The 15598-nt window shown below is 29.6% G+C and overlaps 1 long non-coding RNA gene across 1 annotated transcript; it reads right to left on the bottom strand.

The window, feature by feature from the left end:
• Positions 1-9454: 9454 nt before the first annotated feature.
• On the bottom strand, positions 9455-11374 carry LOC133780644 (uncharacterized). Its single transcript, XR_009869470.1, has 3 exons — positions 11321-11374; positions 9748-9807; positions 9455-9628 (listed from the first exon to the last, which is right to left on the bottom strand). It is a non-coding gene; the product is annotated as an uncharacterized LOC133780644 (long non-coding RNA).
• Between the last annotated feature and the right edge of the window lie 4224 nt (positions 11375-15598).

Consider the following 15598-nt stretch of genomic DNA (forward strand, 5'->3'; position numbering starts at 1 on the left):
ATAACATGCTTTATTTTTCTTAAAATTTCTAAGTTGATTAAATTTCTCAAAACATTATTCTATTTTATAAAATAATTTGATTTAGCTTAAAAATAAAATATGTGACAATTTCATTTATTAATCTCAAATTACAAAGAATTAACCAAAAACTTGGAATTAATTAAAATACCTATTTTTAATATGTTTTTTTAGAAAAACAAATTTTAACATTGGTTAATTGTGTTACATAAATGGTGTCAGAAAATATATTTTTAAGCGTGGGAAAAATATATTTTCATTTAAATTATTTAAGACTTAGTTTTATGTAACATAAATCCATATGTGACAATTTAAATAATCATTTTTTAAACCTTTTAAACCAAACTTTCAGCCACTATTTAAATTTCTTTAAAAATCACAATAAATAGAATCTAAATATTTTTCTCAATCAAAATAAAGGAAAATCATAACTTATCAAAATATGCATTCATACCATTTTAAAATACCATTTTTCAATATTACCATAACTTAGGATAATAATTTTGTTCCAAAAACTCATCAAATTTATTTTAGTGAAATACACTTCACATTTTCTTACAAAAATTCCAGCAACAATTTTTATCTTTAAAAATTACCATACTCAATTTAAAACCTCATATTTTTCTAAAAATTCAATAAAAACTCTGTAGGTAATTATTTACACACAATATCATTTCAAAGCATAATTAACTTTCACATTAAATTTCTTAAAATATCAAAACATTTGCAAACTTTATTTGAGCACTCAAAACATTAATCTCATCATGAACAACATCATTTTTGTACAAAAAATCAGCAAGCACATTAAATCATAAAATTTATTCCTTTCATTATATTCACAAAATTCATGCTCAATTATGCACAATATTTCAACACAAACCCTAGCATGCTCTCAACCTCTTTATCCATTTTAACCACATCATGGGTATACAATAATTCATCATTCACCTTAGAACTTATTCACAAGTCATGAACCACAACCACCATTGATCTTGTGTTACATATATTCTCAATACATTATTATCATGCAATTATTCCAAAAATCACAATCATCATAACTTCATACAAGATCTTGCCCCAACCTATCATGTTTCTAAAATTTTCATTGACATCAAACATAATAAAAATAACAATCATGCTTTTGAATACCCCTTTAGGCCGAAACACATACAATTAAAAAAATAACCTATTCTTTCATGTATTTCAAATATTCATCATCACTACACATATTCTTATTCCACAACCATAAAATCAAACCCAACAACATAAACACATGCATAAAATAATAAGAAAACAGTCCATCAATCCATGAACATCATATCATTAGGGTTATAGATTTGATAACTCTCTTGATTGTAAAATCAAGAATACAAAATGATCAACACCCAAACTTCACCACCCCTTGTTCAAGCCTAGGGTTTTTTTTTTGAAAACCACCATGAGGGGGAGAAAGAAATCCAATCACACACAACAAATAAACAAAGTTAAAATCATATAATCAAGAAAAAGAGACTAGACAAACAAAAATACAAGAAAAACATACTCTAGACTTAGTTCCTCTTCTCCTTCTTCTTCTTTCTTCCTTTCTTTCTTCTTCTCCCTCTCTCTATCTCTAACACGCCACTCTCTCTCTCTCTCTCTCTCTCTAGGTCACGGCAGCCACAAGGAAAATGCTCCCCTCTTCCTTTCCTTTCCCCTTTATTCAACTCTCTCAATAAAGCCTCACCAACATAAAATGCTAAGTTTTCTTTTTTCCATTTGATTTTCTCTTAATTTCTTATTATTTTCTTTTATGATAATAGATATAAAAGAATAAAGGGTGATCACATTCCTATCCCAAAATAGCTAGTGTCTTCCAATTTTTGATTTTATTGCCTTAAAAAAACAATCCCTTTCCCACTACACTACACACTACACGCCCAACACTTGCCTTTTTTTTTTAATTTTATTTATTTATTTTCCTATTTATTAAAATAAAACTACCCAAAAATATCAATAAATGGCAATTATAAAATGTGTAGAAAATCCACACATGTGCACCCTATTACCATATACTAACACACACTAAAACACTAGGGTGGATCACTATCTACCATGCACCTTAGTGCATTCAACCAAAACTCACATGATCACCTCAATTATCACACTTATTTAAAATGTAACACTAATAGTAAAATAAACATGTTACACAATTATTCACATATTAAAATAATTAACCAAACAATCAATTAACAAATTTAAATTCAAAAGATTATACCAAACAATTCTAACAATTAAATAAAATAACAAACAATCAAATAAAACAATTCATCATACTTAACATTTAAATAAAATAAAACACAAAATTTAAATAATCAAAAAAATATTTTTTGCTGCACTACATTAACCTAAGGTCCATTTATGGAATAAAATTCCACAATTCGGTTAAATTAAGCATTTAACCCAAAATGCCCTAAAATTTCCATTTCCTCTTAGGTTTTATTTTTTACCAAACTTTAATTTTTATGAATGTATTTTATGCCCAAAATATATTTGCCATATTTTTTCATTATATTTTTCCGAGATTTTTACCCGATTGGGGATTTTGTGTCGGTCCAAGACCAAAAGTCTTATCTTGACTTTTAATCACAAAATTCATAACTTGGCTAGCAATAACTCATGGAAATAAATTCCAAAAAAATATAATATTCTTAACTCGGGGAAAAAAATCTCAACCCGAGTCGTTTAAAGGTACCTGAAACGCAGGACGTTACACTAATAGTGGATTATTAAGTGTTCAACAAGGTTCTATGAAGAAAATAGAACAAATATATATTAGAGATTGGAAATAAATTAAAGTTTATATTAATAAATTTGTAATATTATGAAGTATTTCATGAAATGCTATTAATAGTGATTTAGGTGAAAAAATGTTAATAAAACTACTTGGAGCTTTAGGAAAAGAAATAGTAAATTCATGGAATAATAACATGGTGTACATCAAGAATACAACCATGGATAGTTTAAGTATTAGATGAAACTTTATTCTAAAACATTTACTAGAAAAATGTACTTTCATACAAATACAAAAATTATTAAAATGAGACAATTGTAGTTTTTGTAGTAATATATTTACTCCTCAACAATATGGAATAAAAGATAGAGAATATAAACCAAGACATAGTAAAAAATATAAAGGAAATAAAAAAAATACTATTAACTAAGACGAAGTAACGTTAAAATATCTTTTCTTCAAAAAGGTAGACATGTAAGAAGGTATAACCATAGAAGAGATTATCCAAATAAAATAACTTAGCTTCTCTTATGGGGAGATAGGACATGTCTTTACTAGTTGTAGAAAGAAAAATACTAATTTTAATAGAGAAAATATGTTTGTCAAATAGTTTAATATGGATTTTCTTAATGTTGAAGACGATATGCCTGATACAGAAAGTATTTATAGCATAGAAGAAATAGACCTAGATCAAATAATAGAATAACAAAATAATAGCTCAGATGAAAGAGAATATCCTGTTAATATAAATCCAGAATATGAAATACTAAATGAATTCATGAATGTTCAAGAATGTACACACAACTGGGAAACAAATAAGGGAAGCTTCGGAACAGCATGTAGTAATTGTAAATTCTACTCCAACTATAGCAAAAGAGCAAAATGTAGTTACTGTTTTGAAGAAATGTGAAATAAATGTATTAATAATTTATATCAAACTAATATATGTGAAATCAGTCAAGTTAATAAAATTAATAGAAATCTAGTGATAGAAGAAAGGATTAGAGCACTTGAAAATAATGCAGCATTATTAGAAGAAGAAATAATAAATTATCAACATATTAATACCATAAATGATCAAGAAGATCGAGCAAACGGAATTAATAGATGTCATACCATTAGTTTGTAATTCTAATAATCTATATAGTTTAAAAATAAAAGGATTATTCATCCATAAAGATATAAAAATAGAAATAATCTATTTTATTGACACATGATGTAGTTCTGAAGTAATGGATAGTACATTAATACCTAGAATTATTGAAAAACATCTAGTATACCAAGAATAGCACAAAAAATAGAAACACATACTTTTGAATACAAATATTACCTTGACACCTGTAAATTTAGATTCTTTACTAACTGTAATGATTATAGTAATGAATACCAATCAGACCAAGTATGGCTTAGACACTTAAAGATGAATAATATAGATATTATTATAGGATTATAATTTCTCTTAAAACAAAATGGAGGTATTAACATTACTAAAGATTATGTTAATATTTATAAAATGACGAGTACTATACCTATTCAATCATAGTTGTTGCAAAAGCGTAGTGGTTATCCTAATAATTTAGAAAATAACCAATGTAATTGTAAAATAATAGGATCATGTAAAAAAACTAGTAAAAGAAAATCTAGAAGAAAATAAATTAGTAGACCTAATAAAAGAAATAAAACTAGATAGAGAAATAAGTACAGGAAAAGAATTATACGACTTAATATTTAGTAACGATATAAAACATTTAATATATAAACTAGAAAAACAATGAAATATTGGAGATAGTATGAGAAACCAAAGACAAAATGATAATCAAATATGTAAATTTTTAATAAACAATCTTGATTATAAAATAGCTGGTCTAGCCATAAAATTCAATCCTATAGATATAGAAGATTTTAAGGATCATATTGACAAATTGTTAAAATATAAGTTTATTAGACATAGTGACTCGCCACATAAGAGTCCTGCCTTTTTAGTATGAAATCATAGTGAAATAATTAGAGGAAAAAGTAGAATGGTAATACATTATAAAAGATTAAATGATAATAATGAAGATGACTCTTATAATATTCTTGATAAAGATGTTTTAATAAATAAAATACAAGGTTGTAGAGATTTTAGTAAATTTGATTTAAAATTTGGTTTTTACCAAACAAAAATGGCAGAAGATAGTATTCCATGGACAACATTTGTCTGCCCACAAGGATTGAATGGTTAGTAATGCTAATGGGACATAAAAACGCCCCAGTAATATTTCAAAGAAGAATGGATAAAATATTTTATGAATTAAACTATTGCTTAGTATATATTGACGATATTCTAGTTTTTAGTAAAGATTATAAAGAACATGAGTACCATTTAAAAAAATTCTTTAAAAAATCCTAACAATATGGACTAATTACTAACAGAAAGAAAATGGAATTAGGAAAAGAATGTATAACATTTTTAGGATCTGAAATAGGAAAAGGGAAAATAATATTACAAGACAATATTAGTAAAAAGATACTAGATTTTCCTGAAAATTTGATGATTTAAAAAGTATTCAACAATTCATTGGAATATTATATTATGCTCGTACATATATTAATGATTTATCAAAATTACTTAGGCCATTATATAATAAGACCAAAATTAATGGTCAAAGATACTTAAATAATGAAGATATTAAACTAGTAAAGAAAATTAAAGAAGAAGTAAAAAATCTACAAAAATTATCTCTTCCATTATAACTGATTGTTTAATAATAGAAACAGATGGATGTGATAAAGGATGGGGAGCAATATTAAAGAAAAAGCCTAGTAAATATTCTAATAAAGATACCGAAGAAATATCTAGATATGCATCAAGACAATATAAAGAAAAAAGTATTACTAGTATTGATGCCGAAATATTGTCAATTGAATATTCATTAGATGCCTTTAATCTTTATTTAATCAATAAAAGAGAATTTACTATTAGAACATATTGTCAAGCATTAGTAAGCTTTTATGAAAAAATGAGGCAAAATGATAAAAAATTAATGACTAATAGATGGACAAAATTACTTAATAATTCTATTATTAAAGATTATAATCGTATTATTGAGCATATTAAAGGAAAAGATAATTATTATGCTGATGTATTATATCGATTAATTTATAATACAGATGGACCAACAACCATTTCGTCCAAGAATGTATAGGCCTGGAATACATCCCAAAGCCTACATGGCAAATAGACAAGTAGTAGATAAAATAATATATGGTCAGCCAAAGAAGAAAGGTGAGACTATCTTTTGGGGAATTAGTATTACACTACTATGGTAATAGTGACACCAATCATATCCCTCAAAAAGCCATTAGTAAAGAACAACAATGTTTATTAGATAATATTCATCATGCATATCTATTTAATAATCCTACATAATTCCAAGCAGTATTGAAATGCCTAATAGAATACATTCAAAGTAAGATTTTTTTTTATTATTATTTAGTATTTGAGGGAAAAACCAGGATTATATAAGTCATGGCAATTAGTAGCTGAAACAATAGATAATTTTAATAATGCCCTTTGGAGAGGCCAAGTAAATTATGAAGAAGTTACTAAAGCTGCTATTATGGATTGTTCAAGAGAAGAAGGAAGCCCAGAGAGCTGAGGAATGAGTTTATACTCCTAATAACAGAGGGAAATTCTAAGCCAACAGGAATGGACTCGGTGGACGGTTCACTCCCAGGTTCCATCCGAACTTGGGGAGTTCCATCAAACAGGAGAAGAACCATTCACCTTTCAAGGCACAGCCAGAGAAATGAAATACCCCATGATCTCTGAAACGAAGGCGAGAAAAATGCTGGATGATGGTTGTATTGGCTATTTGGCTAGCATTGTGATCAAGGAAAAGGAGACAAAGCTACAACTAATTGACATACCAGGAGTATGTAAATTTCCTGAGGTGTTTCTCGAGGACCTTCCTGGGATACCACTTGATCGGGAAATCGTATTCAAGATAGAGTTAATTTTGGGAACAACACCAATTTTGAAAGCTCCGTATCAGATGACACCTTCAAAACTAAAGGAGCTATAGACACAACTTCAAGAGCTGTTGGATAAGAAGTTCATTAGACCGAGCCATTCTCCATGGGGTTCCCCGGTCTTGTTTGTGAAAAAAAGGACAGATCCATGCGAATTTCTATCGACTATCGGGAGTTGAATAAGGTGACAATCAAGAACCGATACCCGCCACAAAGAATTGATAACATGTTTGAACAAATTCAAGGAGCATTAGTATTTTCAAATATCGATCTCCGATCGGGCTACCAACAGCTAAAAGCAAAGGAGTCAGATATTTGAAAGATGGCTTTCCGAACGCGGTACGATCACTACGAATTCATAGTGATGTCCTTTGGACTGACCATTACATGAGCAGCATTTATGGATCTCATGAATAAAGTATTTAGTGAGTATCTGGATAAGTTTGTTATTGTGTTCATAGATGACATTCTTATTTACTCGCAGAGTCGAGAAGAACACGCAACTCACTTGGAACTGGTTATGCAAAGGCTAAAAGATAAAAAGTTATATGCCAAGTTCTCGAAGTGTGAATTTAGATTGGAGAAAGTGAGTTTTCTCGGACACGTGGTGTCGGGGAACAAAACTTCGATGGTCCCTACCAAGATTGTGGATGTTTAACAGTGGAAACTGCCGAAGAATGCACAAGAAGTTTGAGTGGACTAATAAATGTGAACAAAGATTTCAAGAGTGGAAGATGACGTTAACAACTGCTCCAGTACTTACAATCCTTAACGACATCGAAGGCTATGAAAGTTATAGCGATGCATTAGGACAAGGGTTGGATGCAGTGTTGATGCAACACGACAAGGTGATAGCCTATGCTTCGGGTCAATTCAAAAACTATGAAAGGAACTACCCTACGCATTATTTGGAGTTGGCAGTGGTAGTTTTTTGTAATGTCCTAGATAGCACTACAAGAAAAACCAGTATTCATAACACTTAAAAACTGCTAATAGGGAGTATCGATAACGCTTCTGAAAACGCTAACATAGCCCCCGTTATTAAAAGTCATGTCTTTTCTATAACAGTATTCGAATGTTATGTTCGATATTATCTTAAACTATTCAATAACACACTTTTAGTTGCTATAATATTCAAATAATAACATTTAGTTAGAGTATTTGGTTATAAATTTGACGTTCAATCTTATACTTTTTGCATAACACTTTTCCACTGTTACATTGATTATTTTGATAGCGTTTTTAGTTTTTTATATTATATAAATCATAACGATTTGTTAAGCTTATAATATGTTTCTAAATCATAACATATTAATTAAAATATTGCGATTTGTTAAGTAATAAAATTTTGTTACTTTAGTGCGAATAATATATTTTAAATTTATTTTGATAAGTATACTTATAAGGTTTTTTTTTAATTAAAATATTTTCATTATTGTATTTTGATAAAAAAAAATCAAAATTAATCATAAAATGTAATTCTCAATAGATTGATAAACCATAAGTATTACATTAAACAATAACTAATTCAAACTATGAATGTGTCTACTTCATAGATCTTAGTTCTAACTTAAGTTTGAAAGGAGAACATAATAAAGTTTTATAATCTTGAACATTTGTTACTTCAAAAATGAAAAACAGAAACATTACAAGATACACAAAAGTAAATCATGCATGAAACTTGCTCCATCCTTCAATTCATCATCCTTTGTGCACTTGTCTTTGTTGTGAGTCCATATGCTTAGCTACAACAAAATTTAAATAATTAATGCTTCAACTTAAAGTTAATAGTAAACTAAAAGAGTACATAAAAAAAGTTGATTCATTATGCTCTTGTTTCCATTGTGACATCAGCTTGCTCAACTACATAAGAAATTAAATGATTAATACTCAAACTCATACTTGATAGTGAACTATAAAATAGAACAAATAGAACTACTAAAAAAATGAATCAACAAATGTCATGGATGGTTTCCCTTGATTGCATGATAATTATCATGAGTGCCTAATTTCATAGAGAATATGAAAAGATTCCAAGACTTAAAGTTGCCAATATGCAGTGGTTTGGCAATCAATGGAATTTCAATAGAGATCTCTGCTTGATAAAAATGATAGAATGATTACAAATTATGAGCTTAGATACCAAAGTAGAAATATCTATTTCCAATAAGATACTAGTTATGAAAACCTATATTTCTCGATAGTAGTGCTTTGGCAAAATATCATAAGATAAATTTGATCAAAAAAATAGAACATCACACGCCAGCTTACCTTTGAGGCGGGAGGCAACACTGCTGTTTGACATAAAGGGGTAAACTAAGAGCCTCTCAGAGGCCGTCATACAAAACCCGTAAAACTAAAGAAGGTTCATGTGAACTGCCAAGCTGATCATCTCAACTTCAGTTTGGAATTGAATCTCATCACCAATGGCATTACCATCTTTAAGCCTTTTAACTGCTACTACTGTACCATCTCTGAGACAACCTTTGTAGACATTTCCAAAACCACCTTTTCCAACCAAGTACTTGCTGCTGAAGTTGTTTGTTGCCATTTGAAGCTCTCTAAATTGAAATCTCCTCAGGTTTCCAAGGCAAACCTCTTGTTTGTTAATCTCTTCTTCTTCTATTTCTTTTTTTAATGATATTGCTTAAAAAATGAGTTAGGTTTACTAACCGTTGACGTCAAAGAAAATTTGCTGGTTGTGTCTGTACCTCCACCAAAGAAGGAAACCAAACCCAAGAATTAGTAGACAAATGCAGCCCAGGCTTGAAGCAAAGGCTAAAGCAATTTTATGGTTTTTGGGTCTCCTAGCAGTTTGAGCATCTTAAAAAGTGGCATAAAGAAGCAAATTAGAGCAGTTGTAACATGTTATTTAATGATAATCTCTCAAATAATCTATCTTAATAACAACAACAACAATTACAATATAGAAAATGCCTTACTTGAAGGTCTTGGCAGGCAACCTTGGTACTGGACCACTTAGATTGTTGTATGACAGGTCCCTAGACCATTAAAAAAAATCCCATAAAACCTTTTTATAAACTATTTGATTAGTGCTCAAAAATATCATTTTATTAATCTTAAAGTGTAAAATTAATTAAGTTTTAATTAATATTTTCATGGATTTATTGTCATATATTTTATATTTGAAAATATTAATTTTAATTTAATTTGTGTTTAATTTTCAGGAAATAAAATATATTTTTGACACAAAGAAAAAGAAAGGAGAAAGAAAGAATTAAAATTGAAGAAAATGGCATTTTTGAAGAAGAAATTGCCCAAAACTAGGCCCAAAATGGAGCCCAAACCCAAGCAAAATCTACTCCCCACGCTGCCACATGGTAGCTTGCCATTCGTCCACCCGAGCCGAGCCAGCCGAGCCTCCAAGCCGAGCAGCCAGCCGCCAAACGCCTTGCCACGATCTGACGCCGAGGGTCCCATCAGCCTGACGAGCCGCCTGCACGACTGACACACCTGACGCGTTCTGCCACTCGTCAGCTTCTGTCCCCAAGTGGTCGACCACGACCTGACCACGCCAGCCGCGCCATCCAATCTAAAGCTGCCAGCTGTCCCCTGCGTCAGTCCGTGTCCCACTTTACCAGCAGCCACTTCTCATTTTCATCAGTTTTTTTAGCCACTTCCCCCACTATTTTGTACACGATTATTACACGTTTTTGGTCCTATTTTCTCTATAAATAGAGAACCAAAGGCAGTGTAAATTATCAGATTGTAGAGTGGGAAAAATACATTTTATTATTTTGTTTCTTTTCTTATTTCTAGTTTAATTTTGCTTGTTTTAGGTGACAAAAATGAGTGAATTATTTTAGAAATATTGGTGAGGTTAGAGTGTAGTTTTTGTACTTCTTATTCTCAATAGTGATATTGATTCTTCTTATGCTTCATTTCCATATCTCATTAATTATTTTGTTTCTCATCTTCTAATTTCTTTTCTAAAATTATTTAGCATCTTTTAAATAAGTTCAGTCATGCTTTTCTTATGTAACTTAGATTGTTAATTTATTTTAGTATATTTGTTATATTGTTTGTCTTTTACTGCATTCTGCCAGTGGTATTTTTTCGCTCTTGGATATATAATATGATATGCTATGAAATTAGGAATTAGATTCAATTTAATCTAGATTATTTAATTTGTGCTTTTAACATATACATCTTCCAGTTGCAATTAATGGTGTAGAATTGCAACTGTGTTTTGAATTAATATCAATATTAGAATAGGTTTTACAGCACTGCATCTCTACCTTGTCATGCTCTTTATCTAATAATTTTCTCTAATCTATAATTTTAATTTCACAAAATCCATATCTTCAATTCTACTTTATTTTTATCTTTTATTTACTAATCAAATTTTTAGTTGTGTTTGCCTCTCTATGGATACGACATAGCCTGATTACTACTGCGACAACTTTGGAGTTTATTGGGCGATATCACTATTCAACTTGTGATGGAGCCTTGATAACAAGTAGTATTAAAATGCTAAAAGTTGAAAAGAATTACAGGAAGGCAAGCAGTGTCATGTTAGCCAAAGATGCAGGAATTGCTCCACTCAAAGTGTTATTCTCCAGTCACCTGATCCAGTTCCAAATCATATAATTACCATCAAGCTTAACATGAAAATATTTAACTCAAAATTAATCAACAGAGCTTACATACAGGTACTGAAGACTCTTTAAGTGTGATAAAGTGTTGGGAATTTGACTATTGAAGTTGTTATTGGAAAGATCAAGTGTGTCAAGCTCTTGGAGCCTCCCAATCTTAGAGGGGATAGGACTTGTTATATTATTGCTCTGTAATAGTCTGCAGACAGACAAATAAGAATAATAAACAAATAAATAAAGGGTCAGTAGCAAACAAATTATGAAGACAAACAAAATGAGAATGACAGCACTGGTTTTTCCACTTACACACTCTAGAGATTTTTTAAGTTTCCCATGCTTGCAGAAAGGATGCCTGATAAGTTCTGGCTTAGAGTTCCTCTGTGGCACCAAAAACCATTCCCAACTACTTTGAAAAAATCTTAAAGTTTCAAGTCTCAAATTTGTGTGTGACATATAAGCTTAAATTTTTCTGATATAAGCTAAAATTTGGTGTTTTTCACCATGAATTTACTTACAGACTAATGACCAAACCATCAGGAGAGCAAGTGACCATATTCCAGCTGCATGGATCAAGAAATTTTTACAATTATTTATATCCAAATCAGTATGTTATGTAGTTTAATCACAAGTTGAGACACAAATCAATCAGAAAGAAATTTTATATAAGCCTTTGTAGTGGAAACTGCAACCTATCACAAAATCTTAGAATGCATCTATGAAAGATTTTGACTTTACAGGTTGCATAGCCAAGAAAATATACTACTGAACCAAATAATATTGTATAGGAAATAGAATTAAATACACAAGGTACTATAAGAGAAAAGACAAACAGATGAAAATTCAGGAAAAGAATAGATAGACAATCGCAAAATGGAAAATCTCTTTACCAAGAGTAATAACCAAAGAGTGAGACTTTTTTTTTCTTTCCCTTATTAATATGTTATTCTAGAACTGAGTATCTAAATTTATAAAGTATGTGTCTACCAATTGTAGGATATTTAAAAGCACTATGTATTATATTTAAATACAAAAAGTATCAAAATATTTAGTGTTCTGCCCTGAATTCAGATAATCAAGAACAAACATAAGTTGCATCTAACAAGATATGAAATTTAATCTTTCCCAAATTAAGAAACTGATCTCACTCAATCCCCGAGCAGCTCCAGAACGCTCAACATTACTATTTTCAGATTTATGATACCTAAAGAACTTTATCGATACATAAAGATTAATGAAAATGAAAAAAAGATTCAGCAGCATAATTCTAAAGCACAACACAAGACTTTCTTCTTTATACCTTGACAAAGGCTGATGAAAGTCGTCTTTTTGAGGTTCATCTTCTAGCTCGGTATTATGAGCCTACTAAAAAAGAAAAGGCAAGAAGTAGTGATATTTCCACAAACAAACAGATAAATTCAAAGGTGAAAGGGAGAAAATTAGAGGGAAAAAACACTGGGTTACAACATACAATATACATGAGTTTTCAGCATCATTCTTCAAACTTTTAGAACCCCAAGTTTTTAAGTTTTTAATTCAAAATCACACAAAATTGTGGCTATATTCTGAATGTGTCATATTATACCAAATTAGAACCAAACTTTTAATCTATTCCACAATACAAAATCACAATCATTAGCAATGAAAATAAATTCAGAGGTGAAAGGGAGAAAATTAGAGAGAAAAAACACTGGGTTACAACATACATGAGTTTTCAACATCATTCTCCAAACTTTTAGAACCCCAAGTTTACAAGTATTTAAATCAAAATCACACAAAATTGTGGCTATATTATGAATATGTGTCATATTATACAAAAGTAGAACTAAAATTTTAATCTATTCCACAATATAAAATCACAATCATTAGCAGTGAAAATAAAACTAAGCAACTTCTATTAAGGAAACATGGGTATTGGATTATAAACTATTCTATTGTTACAAAAAAAAATCATTAAAATCATGTAAATAAACACAATATAATGGAAATTGTGGATCTATCTAGTCCTCCACAAAATAGCTACAATAATGGAAATTAATCTCTGATATCAATATTTATTAAAGAACAGTAAGTGGTCTAAAAAAAATAATGAAAAAAACATAGAAAGTGGCATACCTAAACAAGCATAGCATGCCAAGCTTGCAAGTGGCATACCTATTGGTGTGCCCAATGAAATGGCTACAAAAGCATTCACCAGATCCCCTATGAAGTAGACAACATAAGACTTATAATTTACACATAATAGTAAATTCCATTATAAAAATTCCAAAATTATATTCATTGTAAATAAATAATTAGAAAACAGTACAGGAAAATGGAAAGTACCTAGTGTATGTTTATGATATTTTACTTTAGGATAAGAAGCAAGTTATATTCAAGCAAAAATCAGTGAAGCTATAACATAAGGCATTATTAAAATAAATAGCTTTAACACATTACAGAAAGATACTCATAAAATTATGGGGGCCTTCGTATAATATTAGAAAAGTAAAACCCAATATCAATTAATCATTGTGAACATGTCCATTATATTTAAGTTTAAAAAGAAATGAACATGCAAAAGAAAAATTCCCAAGGACTCATCAAACCTCTTAGTAACGACAAGATCATTAATACATGAAAATTCTAGTCATGAACATGGTGAACATTAAAACTTCCTCAATTAAGCAAGAAATATTCAAAACAGTGAAAAACAGTAAGATAACTTCCTCAATATAGTGTTCTAATGTGTTGTTATGCACATGGTGACTAATTTCTACTCAAACCAGTAAAATAAACTGTAGAAAAAGCTTATTTAAGGGCTTTTGCTTATTCTAATGATAAAAGAATTATTTCTGCAAAAAAATGTCAAAAAGAATCGAATTCCAAGAATAAACTACATTTATCAAGTGGCTTGGTTCCATTTACAAGCAAATGATTTCTATTTAGTTATTGGTTATGATATTTACTTATATAAATGCATCCATTCTCAATTGTTGTATGTTACTAGTTTAAATAAAAAAAAATTGATATTGTTGTTATTTGACTCATTTAAGTGGGGAGAGATAAAGAAATTGTTTGTATTGGTTTTGATGCGTATGATTTGGTAGTATAATTATTTTGGTTTCTAGTGGAATGTTTATTATACGAATATGAAAGGTTATTTGACAATGCTTAACTTGTACAAAACTAGAAGAGACTACAAGCACTATAACATCAAATCAGGCTCTATGTCTAACAATAGAGGCTCTTAAAATATCTATCAATAAAATACATTGATTTACCATTTTCACAAGTCCATAATATTCATATAAATATAAACGCAAAAATTATACATAAATAAAACTATCAAATAGAACTATAAGTAAAAAAACTTAATAAAATATAAAAACCAAAAAACTAACTAAAGACACAACGCGATTGTTAATAGCCACAACGCAAATATTATTCCAATATATATATATATATTTCAATTCACAATTAGGCAGTAAAATAATAAATAGTATCTCCATCCAATAGAGTTCGACCACTAGGAGGCAATACAACAAGAAAAATAAGCCCATAAAGGGAGATGAAAGAATTTAAAATACAGAAGAGAAAAAAACACAGATAACTCTATGGAGATTTAAAGAGTGTCTCTATGCATTGCAATTCCTCATAGTTGCCATTAATAGTGAAAAAAAACAAAGCAATGTAGGATTCAATCACATTGTAATCAAAGTGATCAAAGAAGTACCTTACAAAATGATTTAACTATTCCATTAAACATGTCTAGCATCAACAAGAAAAGCCACAAGTAAATCAATCAAATTCAAGGTCTCCAAAGACTCAACTACTTGATCATTTGGAAACAAAAGAAATACCTTATCATAATTCATAGTGGAAAGCATTAAAAAATTAATGGCGTAGAAACTAAATCATGGGTCTCAACAAAGTTTACACACTTGGGTAATGGAACTGGGCCCCCTTTCATTCTTTTTGATAAAACAAAAAATAATTCTCACTTGATTTATTCTATTATTATTTTGTTATATGTTTTCGTAAATGTCTAATATTGGGGTTTTCTTTCTTCTGGTGTTAGATTTGGTCTTGGTATCAAAATATTTAATTATGAATTAAATCCATAAATGATACTCAGTTGAAAAAACTTGCTGCTACTCTTTGTATAAAGTCACTCACCAAATGGCAGCCTAACATCACC

Source organism: Humulus lupulus, chromosome 5 (assembly GCF_963169125.1).
Source record: "Humulus lupulus chromosome 5, drHumLupu1.1, whole genome shotgun sequence".
Lineage (NCBI taxonomy): Eukaryota > Viridiplantae > Streptophyta > Magnoliopsida > Rosales > Cannabaceae > Humulus > Humulus lupulus.